Here is a 15,421-nt window from a genome sequence, read left to right on the forward strand (position 1 = left end):
ACAAATAAATCATTGGCCAAAAGAAAGCCCAAGAGCCAGAGGCTGCGGCCAGATTGTGGCAACCAGGACGGGGATTATGTGGCTTGAACTGGCTCATTTGCCTGAATCGAGACTCCTGTACTTTACATCAATCCCGGAAACGGGGCCATACTCGGGGGGTCTCTGTGCCACTCACTTTTCGGCCAATGAGAAACTAGCCCACTCTGAGTCCTTCAAAATGGCGTGTGCTTGGCGAAGAGGCGACAGGTCATCCTACGGCTGGGTGTCCTTGGCTGTGTCACCACTAACCCAGAGTCCTGTAGCTCCAGCCTGTTGCCATTTGGCGCCGATGCTCCACCTCCTTCTGGAGCAGCCTAGAGGCCTGCGTGGGGCTCTGTCCTGCCTCCAGAGCACATGCTGACTTCTCCCCTGCATGCTGAAACAGCCGCGATGGGCTGGCTGCAAGAATCGCTGCGTGACACCCTCTGGCCTAGGTTAGGCAGGAGTTCAGACTGGCCCCTTCTACCCTGCAAACATATGACTCTGTCCCCTCTTTTGTCTTTGTCCCCAGGATTATTGTCCCTCACTCCTTGCCTTTCTCCACCTGTGTGGGACATGTCCCGAGCTCCCAACCAGCAGGGTCCGGCTGGGTGTAGTAACGCGCTCCCATTACCTCGCACACTGACTGAACTACACATGTCTCGTGCATGTTCTTTAAACCCAATCACTTGCCGTGCAAGGGGAGCTCCTGTCTTCTGGTGCTCCGATCGGGTCACACATTCGATCCTTGGCCTTAGTTCTCATACTCCGCTAGCTCTGGTCTCTGAATGAGTTCACACCGGCGAGCAAACGGCCAGTCAGTAACACCCGGGCTGGCGTGCAGCCAGTGACCCGTGGAGGCTGGGTGCACCACTGGCAAGTCCTCGGAGCTAGCCTGGCCCATCCAGAGCCCCGTCACGTACACAGCTGCCAGCAACTCCTGCTTTACATTGATTGAGTCGTATTAATACTGGTTTCTGAGCCAGTAACTGGGAGAAGAAGCTGAATCCTACGCACATGGCGAGGCTCAGGACTACAATCCCCGGGCCAGACTCATGCCAGGTTTCTGTGGTCTCCGACTCCTTTGTGGAGCAGGGTTAAGAAGATGGTAGAGTTTGGGACAGTGCGAACAGCAGCTCGAGGAACGTGCCTGAGAGGGAGAGGGTCTCTGAGTCTGTGAGCCACTCCAGGCGCCCAGTGAGCTCTGCAGGGCGGGTGACAGGCGCCCCTCCATCCAGTTCAGATCAGCATCTCAAAGTGGCCTCAGGCTGAGCACTTCCCCAGCTCAGCGCCTCTCCTGGGCTACAGAACAGCCGCTGCCTGCTCAGCCGCAAGGAGCCAGGGCAGGTCGCACAGGAGTAGTGATCAACCCCCCCGAAGGGTCATGCTTGGCTGGGCTGCAGGTTCCCCACCCAAACTGCGCAGCTTCTGTTCTGCAGTTCAAACGCTGCAGGAAACATCTTCTCCACGTGCTTCTCTCCGTCTCCTGGACCCTGGCCTCCAGCGCTTCCCCATCCCTTCATCTCCTGTTGTGCCCCCTACCCAGGGGAGAGGCGCCTACTTCTCCAAGAGTCCCCTCGCTCTCCCTCCTGTGCCATTTCAAACCCGCTTCCTACCTGCTCTCCTTTGGCAGGAAGCTCCCTGGCCCTCCTTCAGGCCACATCTGGAGTATTGCGTCCAGTTTTGGTCCCCCCACTACAGAAGGGATGTGGACAAATTGGAAAGAGTCCAGCGGAGGGCAACGAAAATGATTAGGGGGCTGGAGCACATGAATTATGAGGAGAGGCTGAGGGAACTGGGCTTATTTAGTCTGCAGAAGAGAAGAGTGAGGGGGGATTTGATAGCTGCTTTCAACTACCTGAAAGGGGGTTCCAAAGAGGATGCAGCTCGGCTGTTCTCAGTGGTACCTGATGACAGAACAAGGAGCAATGGTCTCAAGTTATAGTGGGGGAGGTCTAGGTTGGATATTAGGAAACACTATTTCACTAGGAGGGTGGTGAAGCACTGGAATGGGTTCCCTAGGGAGGTGGTGGAATCTCCTTCCTTAGAGGTTTTAGAGGCCCGGCTTGACAAAGCCCTGGCTGGGATGATTTAGTTGGGGGTTGGTCCTGCCTTGAGCAGGGGGTTGGACTAGATAGAATCATAGACTTTAAGGTCAGAAGGGACCATTATGATCATCTAGTCTGATCTCCTGCACAACGCAGGCCACAGAATCTCACCCACCCACTCCTGTATCAAACCTGTGTCTGACCCATTGAAGTTTCCAAATCATGGTTTAAAGACTTCAAGGTACAGAGATTCTTCCAGCAACTGTGACCCATGCCCCAGGCTGTAGAGGAAGGGGAAAACCCCCCAGGGCTTCTGCCAATCTGCCCCGGAGGAAAATTCCTTCCCGACCCCAAATATGGTGATCAGTTAAACCCTGAGCATGTGGGCAAAACTCACCAGCCAGCACCCAGGAAAGAATTCTCTGTAGTAACTCAGATCCCATCCCATCTAACATCTCATCACAGACCACTGGGCATACTTATCTGATGATAATCAAAGATGAATTAATTGCCAAAATTAGGCTATCCCATCATACCATCCCCTCCATAAACTTATCAAGCTTAGTCTTGAAGCCAGATATGTCTTTTGCCCCCACTGCTCCCCTTGGAAGGCTGTTCCAGAACTTCACTCCTCTGATGGTTAGAAACCTTCATCTAATTTCAAGTCTAAACTTCCTAGTGTCCAGTTTATATCCATTTGTTCTTGTGTCCACATTGGTACTAAGCTTAAATAATTCCTCTCCCTCCCTAATATTAATCCTTCCGATATATATATAAAGAGCAATCATATCCCCCCTCAACCTTCTCTTGGTTAGGCTAAACAAGCCAAGCTCTTTGAGTCTCCTTTCATAAGACAGGTTTTCCATTCCTTGGATCATCCTAGTAGCCCTTCTCTGAACCTGTTCCAGTTTGAATTCATCCTTCTTAAACATGGGAGACCAGAACTGCACACAGTATTCCAGATGAGGTCTCACCAGTGCCTTGTATAACGGTACTAATACCTCCTTATCTTTGCTGGAACTACCTCACCTGATGCATCCCACGACCACATTAGCTTTTTTAACGGCCATATCACATTGGCGGCTCATAGTCATCCTGTGATCAACCAATACTCCAAGATCCTTCTTCTCCTCTGTTACTTCCAGCTGATGCCTCCCCAGCTTATAACAATAGTTCTTGTTGTTAATCCCTAAATGCATGACCTTGCACTTTTCACTATTAAATTTCATCCTATTACTATTACTCCAGTTTACAAGGTCATCCAGATCTTCCTGTATGATATCCCGGTCCTTCTCTGTGTTAGCAATACCTCCCAGCTTTGTGTCATCCACAGACTTTATTAGCACATTCCCACTTTTTGTGCCAAGGTCAGTAATAAAAAGATTAATAAGATTGGTCCCAAAACCGATCCCTGAGGAACTCCACTAGTAACCTCCTTCCAGCCTGACAGTTCCCCTTTCAGTACGACCCGTTGTAGTCTCCCCTTTAACCAGTTCCTTATCCACCTTTCAATGTTCATATCGATCCCCATCTTTTCCAATTTAACTAATAATTCCCCATGTGGAACCGTATCAAATGCCTTACTGAAATCGAGCTAAATTAGATCCACCGCATTTCCCTTGTCTAAAAAAATCTGTTACCTTCTCAAAGAAGGAGATCAGGTTGGTTTGGCACGATCAACCTTTTGTAAAACCATGTTGTATTTTGTCTCAATTACCATTGACCTCAATGTCCTTGACTACTTTTTCCTTCAAAATTTTTTCCAAGACCTTGCATACTGCAGATGTCAAACTGACAGGCCTGTAGTCGCCCAGATCACCTTTTTTCCCTTTCTTAAAAATAGGAACTATGTTAGCAATTCTCCAGTCGTACGGTACAACCCCTGAGTTTACAGATTCATTAAAAATTCTCGCTAATGGACTTGCAATTTCATGTGCCAGTTCCTTTAATATTCTTGGATGAAGATTATCTGGGCCCCCTGATTTCATCCCATTAAACTGTTGAAGTTTGGTTTCTACCTCGGATGTGGTAATATCTACCTTCATATCCTCATTCCCATTTGTCATCCTACCATTATCCCTAAGCTCCTCATTAAAGACTGAGGCAAAGTATTTGTTTAGATATTGGGCCATGCCTAGATTATCCTTAACCTCCATTTCAGCCTCAGTGTTTAGCGGTCCCACTTCTTCTTTCTTTGTTTTCTTCTTCTTTATATGGCTATAGAACCTTTTTCTATTGGTTTTAATTCCCTTTGCAAGGTCCAACTCCACATGGCTTTTGGCCTTTCTCACTTTATCCCTCCATGTGACCATAATGGCCCCTTCTGGCCTGAACATCTCTGAACGAGGGCTCTAGTTGCGCCTTTCCCTTCCCAGAGCCCTACCCACCAGGCTGTGCCCTGCATTTGTCATTTCCTCTTCTCCCCCCAGGCGGGTTGGTTTTGTCCACTCAATGTGTCTGCAGAGAGAGCGGTGACGATGGCGCTGGCATTATCGCCTGTGCAATATCACTCTGCTGTTGATGGAGGCTGCACAAAGCCAAACAGTGAAAAGGCCGGGTGATCAGTTTGTCCCCAAAGTCTGTGTCATGCGCTCCCCCAATCGGGGATTGGTGCGGTCAGTCCTCTGGGAGGGGGTGGGGATGAACGACCACGTATACTTGGTGCCTAATGGATTGTGCCAGTTATTTCTAGCTGGGTGGATGTAGAGGAACGGGCTCCACAGAGGCATACAAGGACTGAGCTGCTGCTCTATACGACCCTCTCGTAAATCCCTCGCTAATGAGGTTCTGAAATTCTGTGCCTGGCATCAGCGCATACCTCTGCACAGCGGTGCTCTAGCTAATCGAGGATTATAGAAAGCCTCCGCGGACCAGAGAGACACTTCACGTTGCAGTGCAAGGTCTGTCAAACCCGCTGGCTTGTGCTGATAACCTCAGCCTGGCCACAAGGACAGGAACTGGCAACGTCCCTTGGCCTGTATTGTATTTAAGAAGAGTGCAGTGCCGTAAGACGGTATTTCCCAGGACGGGTCTAGACGGGGCACCGTGCCCAGGGCTGGGTTAATCCCTCACTGGGCTCTAGCCAAACCTACACTTCTCCCAGCCCAGTGTGGAGGGGCGGCCCGGGGGTGGGAGGCATCGCAGAGCAAGCCCACCCTGCACGCACCCCACAGCAGCAGCTCCTGTCCCCTGGGCCTCACGCCCTGCTCTGGGGGTGGTGACCCCCTGGGCCTGGTTCCTGGGCTCTCACAGCCGCGCCCCTTTTTTGTTTTGTTTTTTTGGTTTCCTCCCTGCTTTGCAGCTCTGGCCCTGCCATTTTTTTGTTTTTTGGGAGGGGTTCCCCCTGCTTTGCCGCTCCGGCTGTGCCGCAGGGCTTTTTGGGGGGGTTGGGTTCCCCCCCCCCCCGCTTTGCTGCTCCGGCCGCCCCCCTTCTCCCCCCCTTTTTTTTTTTGCTTGGGGTGGCAAAAAAGCCAAGGCCGGCCCTGCTTCCCCGCACAGCGTAAGCCCGGGGACGGGGAAGACGGCGATGGGAGCCGCTGAGTGCTTGGTGCTCTGGGAGGCCAGGCCACTTTCGGATTTAGGGCCTTCGCTTTCGGTGACTATTTTTTAAACTTGTGGCTCGTAATTTTAAAACAGACTGAGGTGAAGCACAGACGAGCACCAGATGGGCAAACAGCTGAATCTGAGTAATCGTCATGGCTTGCGGCTCCTCTGCAGGTGAGCACAGGTGAGAGAATTTCCCAAAGTCCTTACAGGGAGAGCAGTGTTGTGATAAAAGGGTTTTTGTGTTTACACTGTGTCTCTTGTGGCACTGGCAGACCAGGGGCCAGTGCAATCCACGCGCCTAATAGGGAGCGATCTCGTTAAGGGATTTATTGGGGGGGGCGGAGAGGAGTGAGCTGCACCTGGGTTCTTATTGCTAGGCCGGTGGCCAGTTAGCTCTCCACATCCAGAAGCTTCTGGGATTGGGTGTGGTAGTTTCGGGTCCAATCTGTTCCCTTGCTGGGGAGGGCAAGGAGTCAGGGCAGGTGCTTTGCAAAGCCAAGTGCCCTGTGTGAGCTGGGAGAAGCTGAGCCCAGGAGCAGAGATCAGGCGGTTTTCCCTGACTCGGAAGCATTTTGCAGCAGGTTAGTGATACTGTTATAACCCTCCAAGCCCTGGCAGCGTTCGTCATAGAAAGGGGAAATTGGGAGGGAAAACGAATTTCTTTTATTGTCATTTGATTTTAGCCGACGTGTTTTAGTTAAATTGTCTCAACCAGTGCGATTCGCCGACTTCTCTTCAGTGTGATAATGGGGAAAGAGTCAGTTATATTTTGCTGGTCTCAGTTTTATAGTTTCTTGTAACTGGGTTTTTTAAACCTATATGCTTAACTGAGGGCTTGGGTCATTCATTAGCTGCTGGCTAACTGAGGCCGGGCCTACACGACCCCTGAGGTCGGTGTAATGTTTGTCACTAGGGTGTGAATAAGCCACGCCCCCAGCGATGTCAGTTGTGCCGGCGTGAGCAGTGCTATGGCCACAGGAGAGCTCCTCCTGCCAACACGGCTACAGCCGCTCACGGAGAGGGATGTATTGTGCTGGTGGGAGCTCTCTCCTGTCCGCATAGAGCATCTCCGCCACACGCGCTGTGGCGATTCTAGCCTCAGTCTACACTACACAATTAAATGGACATAAGGCAGTTTAGGTTGACCTATGCCAGTGTACACACTGCAGCCTTGCTCCTGCCACTGTAAGCGCCCTGCTGTGACACTCTGCAGCCCATATTCACCACAGTGCCATGACTATGATGTGCTTATGATGCGTCTGGTACTAAATAGGTCATGTGAGGTGCCAATGGAATAGTTGTGGTTTGCTGAATATGATTTTCCTATTTGTGTGCATGTATCGTTGGTGTATCTGGAGTTATGAATATTGACTTGGCATCTGTATTTCAAATGTGCTTTCTCCTGGGTAACTCCTGCAAGTTAGTGTACATCCAGGCTAGCCAGCACACTGTGAAGGGGCTATTCAAGGTAATGGCCCATCAGCGAAAACAATGGACCATGGGAAAAGCTCATCCTCACCTGATGGGTTCTCCTGTGGAGACTTCAGCCAGTATTAAGTGATGGCTGCCATGACTCATCAAAGCATGCAAGGGCATGTGACTAGATCATGTGATACTGGACTCCATCTTGTGCCTGTACTTTTCCACAAACTGTGCTGGGGGCTTTGCTTGGGACAATGAATTTCCCTCCACGTGGAAGAAGCTATAAAAGGGGGAAGTGACATCACCAGAGCGACTCCTTCCCCCTAAAACTCAGCACCTGGAAACACCTTAGGAACAAAGACTGGACTGGGGAAGGGGGTCCCAGGCAGGAAAGAAGTTGGCCTTGCCTGTGTAGGGAAGATTGGTGAACTGTTTGTACCACCAGGGTGAGACACTGCTTGTTTCAAATCCTGTCTAGTTCATAGAACTTAGATTGCGTTTTTGTTTTATTTCTTAGGTAATCTGCTTTGATCTGTATGCTCAGCACTTATAATCACTTAAAATCTATCTGTAGTTAATAAATCTGTTTTATATTTTTCACCCAAAGCAGCATGCTGCTTGAAGTGCAGGGGAAATCTATTCAGTGAACCAAAACTGGTGCATGTCCTCTCCACGTTGAGGGAGGGGTGGACTAGGTATTAATCTTACACTGGTCAGGCTTTTGACCAGGGCAGGACGGTACAGTCCAGGGGTGCAAGGCTGGGGAGCTGTGGGGAATTGGCTAGAGCCTCTCTATTGTTGGTTCATGAGTGGCTGATGAGAAGCATTCATGAAACTGCAGCTGGGTGTGTCCCTGCCTGTGTAGATGCTTGTGTGAGTGCAGGAGCAGGAGCAGCCTGCAGCTTGTCACAGCCTCACAGTGTGAGGGGGGCCCAGATTGGTCTGTCAGAGGGCTCAGTGGCACCCCAGTTCCAGGCTGCACCCTGGGAAAGCCCAGCACACCTACTACACTGACATCATAACTCTATCTCCACAAGAGGCATAGGGCTAATGTCGGAGTAGTTAGGGTGACGCAATGTCTGTGTGGACCCTGCGGGTTACTTACATGGGCTGCTGCCCCATGGGATCCCAGCTCTCCTCTCCAAGCTGGGAGCCTGGCTGCACCAAAACTCCTGGCTCAGAGCCTGACTGCCCCCCGGGCTCTGGGTTCCCCACTGGGAGCATGGCAGCCGACCTAACTCTGGGCACAGATCTCCCTGCCAGAGGCAAGAAGCCCTGGCTCTCAGATCCCTCACTGCCCCTCTTCAGTCGGTGGAAACGCTTCTGGTAAGGACGTGCACCACCGACAGAAGGAGGGTAGCGTGGACATCAGCCACCACAATAATTACTGTGGTGGCTGTAAGTCAACCTAACCTAGGTCGACTTAAGATTGTCATGTAGACAAGCCCTGAGTGACTTCAGCAGAGGAGGAGGAAGAAACTGCATGGATTCCAGCTGAAAATTTCTACAAGCAAGTGGAGGGAAGTTGTTGCTTTTGACTCAGCAGACTGTATAGATTTGATGATCAAAGTCTCTGAGACTCAGGTGGACTTTTGGGAACTCTGAGTTTCCTCTCACGGTGTTTCTGTGGAGACTGACCTGTTTAGATTTAATTTACCTTCTTTATATATGTTTATGTATAACTGTGTAGATAATGATTATAAAGTAGCCATGTTAAATTGTTGTTTGCTTTCTTAAGACTTTATAAAGTCGATACTTAAGAATTAAGTTCATTCCTTTCACTCCTTTTGCGGCTTGAATGTGGGGAAGTTGGCCCTGTACAATCCTTGCTGAAAATCCTTAGAGACTGAATTCTGGGTCCTCAGCTGCTTTTCTTCGGGAGTTGGGTTTTTTAGGCACTGGAGAAGGGCAATGAAGTAAACTAGCCCACCGAAAGGTTACACCAGCTCTTGCCAAGCCTGTAGGCATCAGCTGAGCACTGACAAATTGATAGCTGGAAACCAGGCCAGCTCACCTGTATGCTCTCGGCGTTAGACTTGTAAGGGTGAGTTTTGTACTTAGACTCTATGAAATGCTGGTAAGTTGCTGGATGCATTAATCTTACTGATAGTGTCTGTATCACATGCTATAAGGTAATACGTACGTTTTGCTTTAGAACTGTACACATGCCTGGTCTGAACTTGTGAACTCAAGCAGGAGAAGGACTATCAAAACTAAGTGGGCCATTGGGAAGCATCACAATGCAAAGACTGGCTAATGGTGCTCTCCCACTCATGGAGGTGCTGCGTTTAAGGAAGCTTGTCCCATCAACTTAAATTCTGGAAGAAGGAACTAACGTTAGCTGACATGAAAATCCTTTGTCTCCTGGCTGTTTGGACCCTCACAGGGCTGGAGCTAGGAAACAAAAGCAGAGATACCCCCCCACCCCCCAGGGTCAACCTAGGTTAGCTCCAAAAGACATTCAGTGCTGCCAGATTACTGCAACGGTCACCTTTTGGAACCATAGATTGTAACTCAGGTGTGTGTATGTTGCCTACTTTAACCTTTCAATAACTCTCTCGTTTCTTGTGCCTAATTCATAAATCCTTAATTAACGTAGTACAGGATTGGCTACAAGTGTTGTCTTTGGTGTGAGATCCAAGGTGCAAATTGACCATGGGTAAATGACTGATTGCCTTCTATGAGGAGATAACCGGCTCTGTGGATATGGGGAAAGCGGTGGACGTGATATATCTTGACTTTAGCAAAGCTTTTGATACGGTCTCCCATGGTATTCTTGTCAGCAAGTTTAAAAAAGTATGGATTGGATGAATGGACTATAAGGTGGATAGAAAGCTGGCTAGATTGTCGGGCTCAACAGGTAGTGATCAATGGCTCAATGTCTAGTTGGCAGCCGGTATCAAGCGGAGTGCCCCAGGTGTCAACATCTTCATTAATGATCTGGAGGATGGTGTGGATTGCACCCTCAGCTAGTTCATGGATAACACTAAGCTCAGGGAGAGAGGTAGATATGCTGGAGGGTAGGGATAGGGTCCAAGTGACCTAGACAAATTAGAGGATTGGGCCAAAAGAAATCTGATGAGGTTCAACAAAGACAAGTGCAGAGTCCTGCACTTAGGACAGAAGAATCCCATGCACTGCTACAGGCTGGGGACCGACTGGCTAAGCAACAGTTCTGCAGAAAAGGACCCGGGGGTTACAGTGGATGAGAAACTGGATTTGAGTCAGCAGTGTGCCCTTCTGCCAAGAAGACTAATGGCATTTTGGGCTGCATTTAGTAGGGGCATTGCCAGCAGATCGAGGGTAGTGATTTATTCCCCTCTATTAGGCACTGGTGTAGCCACATCTGGAGTATTGCATCCGGTTTTGGGTCCCCCACTACAGAAAGGATGTAAACAAATTGGAGAGAGTCCAGCAGAAGGCAACAAAAATTATTAGGGGGCTGGGGCACATGACTTACAAGGAGAGGCTGAGGGAACTGGGCTTATTTAGTCTGGAGAAGAGAAGAATGAGGGGGGATTTGATAGCTGCTTTCAACTACCTGAAGGGGCGGGGTTCCTAAGAGGATGGAGCTCGGCTGTTCTCAATGGTGGCAGATGACAGAACAAGGAGCAATGATCTCAAGTTGCAGTGGGGGAGGTCTAGGTTGGATATTAGGAAAAACTATTTCACTAGGAGGGTGGTGAAGCACTGGAATGGGTTCCCTAGGGAGGTGGTGGAATCTCCATCCTTAGAGGTTTTTAAGGCCCAGCTTGACAACGCCCTGGCTGGGATGATTTAATTCCTGCTTTGAGCAGGGGGTTGGACTAGATACCTCCTGAGGTCTCTTCCAACCCTGATCTTCTATGATTCTATGACTGGTCTCTTGGAATGGGAAGCAACCCGAATAAGTCAAGATAGACTGGAGTGCCCAAGGGGGCTGTCTGTGACTCCATGGTAAAACTGTTGGAGTGCTTCAGGAGTTTGCAGTTGTTACTGAGTTGGTGAAATGTAATTACAGACCACGCCGCCCAGTGTGGGGCTCTGCCCTGAGGCTGGCACTCACCCTCATGAAGCACTCTAGGCAGCGGGACTAGAAACAGCTGCAAAGGGGTAACTGGCACTGCTTGCCCTCCATGCTGAGCCCTCTGGCGGGGAGTGACCGGCCCTGATTAGCCTCGCACAATCCTCCTTGCCTCTCTGTTGGAGCTGAGTAATGGCTTTGGTGGGTAAGTAAGGCCTGTGTCTACACTCTCGCTTATGTCAGCAGAACTTGCATCACTCAGGGGTGTGAAAATACACCCCCGAGCACACACGCTGTCCTGCCAACACAGCTGCCGCTGCTCATTGAGGTGGTTTTATGATGTCTGTGGGAGAGCTCTTGCCGTCAGCATAACACGGCTACACCAGCGCTCGCACGGCTGCACCAGGACAGAACACACGCAAGTTCACTAGTGTAGCCATGGCCTAAGGTAGCCTTGGTTTTCTAAAGGCTTGTCTCTGTCGCGCCAAGCTGGGGTGCGACTCTACAGTGCGCTAGGTGCTGTGCTCCCGCCTAGACGTTCCCAGTGTGCCTTGATGAGCTGCTGCTCGAAGCAGGGATGTCGACGCACGCTCAGGAAGTTGAATGAGTGGGAGCAGGGTCCATATGGCCAGATAGTGCGCGGCAGGCCGGTGCGCTGTAGATTTACACCCCAGATTGCTGCGTGCTCAGCTGCAGTGTAAACAAGCCCTCAGACTCCACGGCCATCATGGGAACGTGCAGCTGGCTGGACGGTGCTCCTGGGCTGGTCCGTGAAGATGGACAGAGCTATGGGCACGTGCTGTGAAGTGCTTTGGTACCCATGAACAAGCAGGCCAAGGCTGGCGTGACGTATATTCCAGCTACGTACTTGAAGACAAGAGGTGGCATGGTCAGAACCAGCCCTGTAGCCCTAGCTGTTGCCGTTGTGAAACCACTGGCCGCTGGTAGCGCTGCTGGATTCACTGCAGGCCCTCAGCCTCGGTGTGAAAACCTAAACCATCAAACACACGCATTGATGTGAGGCCCCAGCACGATCCATCGCAGGAGCCAGTGTAACGAGAGGGCCCTTGCTCTAGGCTGGTCCATTCTGGGTGACTTGGATGAGTTTTTTCAGGCTGATTGTCTGCTAAGCCCCTGATTTTCCGAGGCTCGGCACCCACATTCAAGCCCAGAGTTATAATAATAATAGGAGATATACCAATCTCCTAGAACTGGAAGGGACCTTCAAAGGTCATTGAGTCCAGCCCCCTGCCTTCACTAGCAGGACCAATTTTTGCCCCAGATCCCTAAATGGCCCCCTCAAGGATTGAACTCCTAACCCTGGGTTTAGCAGGCTAATGCTCAAACCACCGAGCTATCCCTCCCCACTGGGGGCATGCAGGGTGCTGAATGGCCTTGGAAACTGGCCATGGGGTCTCTGGGAGCTTCCAGCTCTGGGAACGCCATCCCAAAGGAGGAGCTGAGCCCTGCTCCAGTGGGGACAGGGGACTGGTTCCAAGCCAATCATGCTTCTCTTTCAAAACAGTGGAATCTGTGTCTAAAACCGGAGGAATCTCTTCTTTGTGTGCTTGTAGTGAGGCGGACAGGCCTCCCTCCTCCGGGGTGAGTGAGGGAGTATTACACACCCCTTGGAGGGCGGAGCCTAGACCCCACCCCGCCCCCGCTGGAAGGGCAGGGGTGTGGCCAGCAGTATAAAAGGCCAGACCCGCAGCCCATTCAGGGGGAAGCCTGCAGAGGGGAAGGACGTCCAGCTGGTTCTGAAGTAGTACGGAGCGGATCCCCTGCCTGGCTCGGCCCAAGCCCCGGACGTGGATGACAACTGGCCCAGAGTGCCTGCCGCCGCTTACCCAGAGGAGCCGGACGACGACTGGATGTCAGAGGTACCCACCCCAGGGGAGGCAGGAAGTGGCCCAGGGGCAGCCCCCGGAGGACTGGCTGCAAAGCCCCGGGCCCCCGGGTTGGCATGTTGCGGTTGGATCCCCGCCGACTCCGGGGCATCTGATTCCGCCCCTGCCAGGGCCCTGGGCTGGGACGCGGTGGAGTAGGGAGGGCCCGTGTCCCCCTGCCCCCTCTCCCCCCGGGTGGCTGACCCTCGTGCCTCTGCAAGGGGCGCTCGCTCTGAAGACGAGTGGCCCCAACCCCTTGAGACTGTTGTTCGCCGGCTGCTGGAACCCAGGCGGGCTCTGGCCCTAGTTAAGCTGCGACAAGCTTGGCGGCGGGCTACTGCCAGCCCTTCAGTGACCTCCCTCCTCCGGGGTGAGTGAGGGAGCATTACGGTGCTTTGTGCCGCTCTGATCTACCGTCCTCCGCCAGCCTGGGCCACGGGGGCCACGGGGGCGATTACGTGCGTCTCTGCGAAAGCCGGCTGAAGAAGGGGCTGCATCCAGCTCTTGTAGAGAATGCAGATCACAGAGAATTTAAAAATCAATTAGCCCATTTCCTCACCTCTCTGCGGAGAACTGAAGTGATGATGATGATGGTAGCGAGAAGCTTTCATTGTTCGTCTGTATATTGAACACATTGTTCCATATATTGAACACAGGAAGGAGGTTTTGTTCCTACTGCATCTCCTTTTGTGACTTCCCACTCAGGCCTGGCCTCTGATCAATGGCTTTATTACAGTAATGGCAGCGGATCAAATGCAAACCCTGGTTTTGTCATCTAATGCCTCTGAGGTAAATTGATTCCGTGCTGCCTCGGGCAGCGTTTGAAAACCTTTCCTTGCGCTCCTGGGTACACTAAGGGAAGTGTCGAAAGACCTGTGGTGGCCAGGCAGGCTTCAAAGTGACAGGTCAAGATCAGCACTACGAAGCCTGCAATGGGCCCTACGCAGCAATGCCATTAGGGCAAGAATCCCCAGCAGCCCTAGGGCTGGGTGCAAATTCTGTAGGACCCTCATTAATGGCTGCTGCAGCCCAGCACCTGCGCCGCAGGGCACAGCTTGACTCCAGGGTGCCGCAGACCAGGAGTGAGGCTGGGGGGCTGTTACTTTCATTTAACTGCCTTAGCAATTGCAGCCTGACCGTTTTTAGTGTTTCCTTTCTGCTCTCTGGCCTTTCTAAAGCTCCTGTGGCACAGTACCTGGGGAATGGGGTGGAGAGGGGGGATTGTTTTAGGCAGACTCAGTTCTGTTGCTCAGCTGCACTTGTGAAAGCGATGGAGCCCAAGTTTCAGTTACATTCCCACAGGAAATGGTGAGTGACTGACTTCAGTGGGAGATAGGAGCTGGGCATTAACCTCTAGGCTTCTGTTACAAGCCAGTGCAAGTTAGAGCAGCTGCAAGGCTGCTCTAATTCATGCTGGGGGCGGGACAAACTGAGGAGACTAAAGCTGGTGCAAGGCCATACACATTGAACACGGGCAACCAACTTCTGATCCCAGTTTCACTACTGAACTGGAGGGGCTTGCTCTGGATAGCCTGGGAAGCCCAGTGTCTCTGCTGGCTACAGGAGCGCTGGGACACACTCAGCACCACACTGGCCCCCTGGAAAGAGAGAATGGAGCCTGGATAGGTTTGACTCAGGTGATTTTCAAAGAAGTGCTGTGGCGCCTTGCATGTGTCATCAGGAGACAGGTGCAGGGAACTCAGTTGCCCTCTCACAGGGGTAGCTCTTCCTTCACACTGTGCTGTATTGGCAGGACAGTATTTGGTGTGAGAAAGGACCCAAGGTCTCCTGCCCTGTAGGTCAGAGGTGACCAACCCATCCATCCCTGGGGGTGCGATTCCTTTATTCCTTTCTGCAGTGCTAGACTGAGCCTGCAACTAACCAGCTCTTCTCTCTCCAGTCTGAGCTCCGCACAAGTACAGCAGGAGGTGGGATCTGGGGTGTGATTCCCTGCAGCGGCTTTGCAGGGATAATGGGTTAAATGGCAGGTTTCCGGCGGCTCTCACCCCCTGGGGATCAGGCTGCTGGAGATTTTGAGCCTTACCAATTTTGTTTTGGCAGTAGCAATAATTAAAATGTATAATGGCATTTTTACTCCTGGGTTCTTTTTGATTGAAAAGGTTATTTGTGATAAGGTCCCTCTGCTCTCTTCCCCTGCTTTTCCCGGCGTTAGTGCTCACACAAAGCGGCTGCGTCATAGCTAAATGCCGTGTCTGTAATTCCTCACTGACACGTTGGTTGGTATTGACCATCCAAGGCTGCCCACGCCTGAGCTCCTGTGAAGAGCGGTGAGCAAATCAGAGCCCATACACCACAGGCTCCAACCCTCACCGGGGGATTAGCCAAAGGCAGAGGGAATGTCAGCGCTTGGTGGGAGTTGTAGTCTTAATGTCTGTCCTGTGCCAATAAACATGCTGACTGCACAGTTCTCGTCCAGTAGGCGGCAGAAAGAAGCCTTTGCGTTTTGGTTGAATATGCAGCACCTGAGCCCCAGAGCA

This window comes from Mauremys mutica, chromosome 10, assembly GCF_020497125.1.
Source record: "Mauremys mutica isolate MM-2020 ecotype Southern chromosome 10, ASM2049712v1, whole genome shotgun sequence".
In the NCBI taxonomy this organism is placed as follows: domain Eukaryota; kingdom Metazoa; phylum Chordata; order Testudines; family Geoemydidae; genus Mauremys; species Mauremys mutica.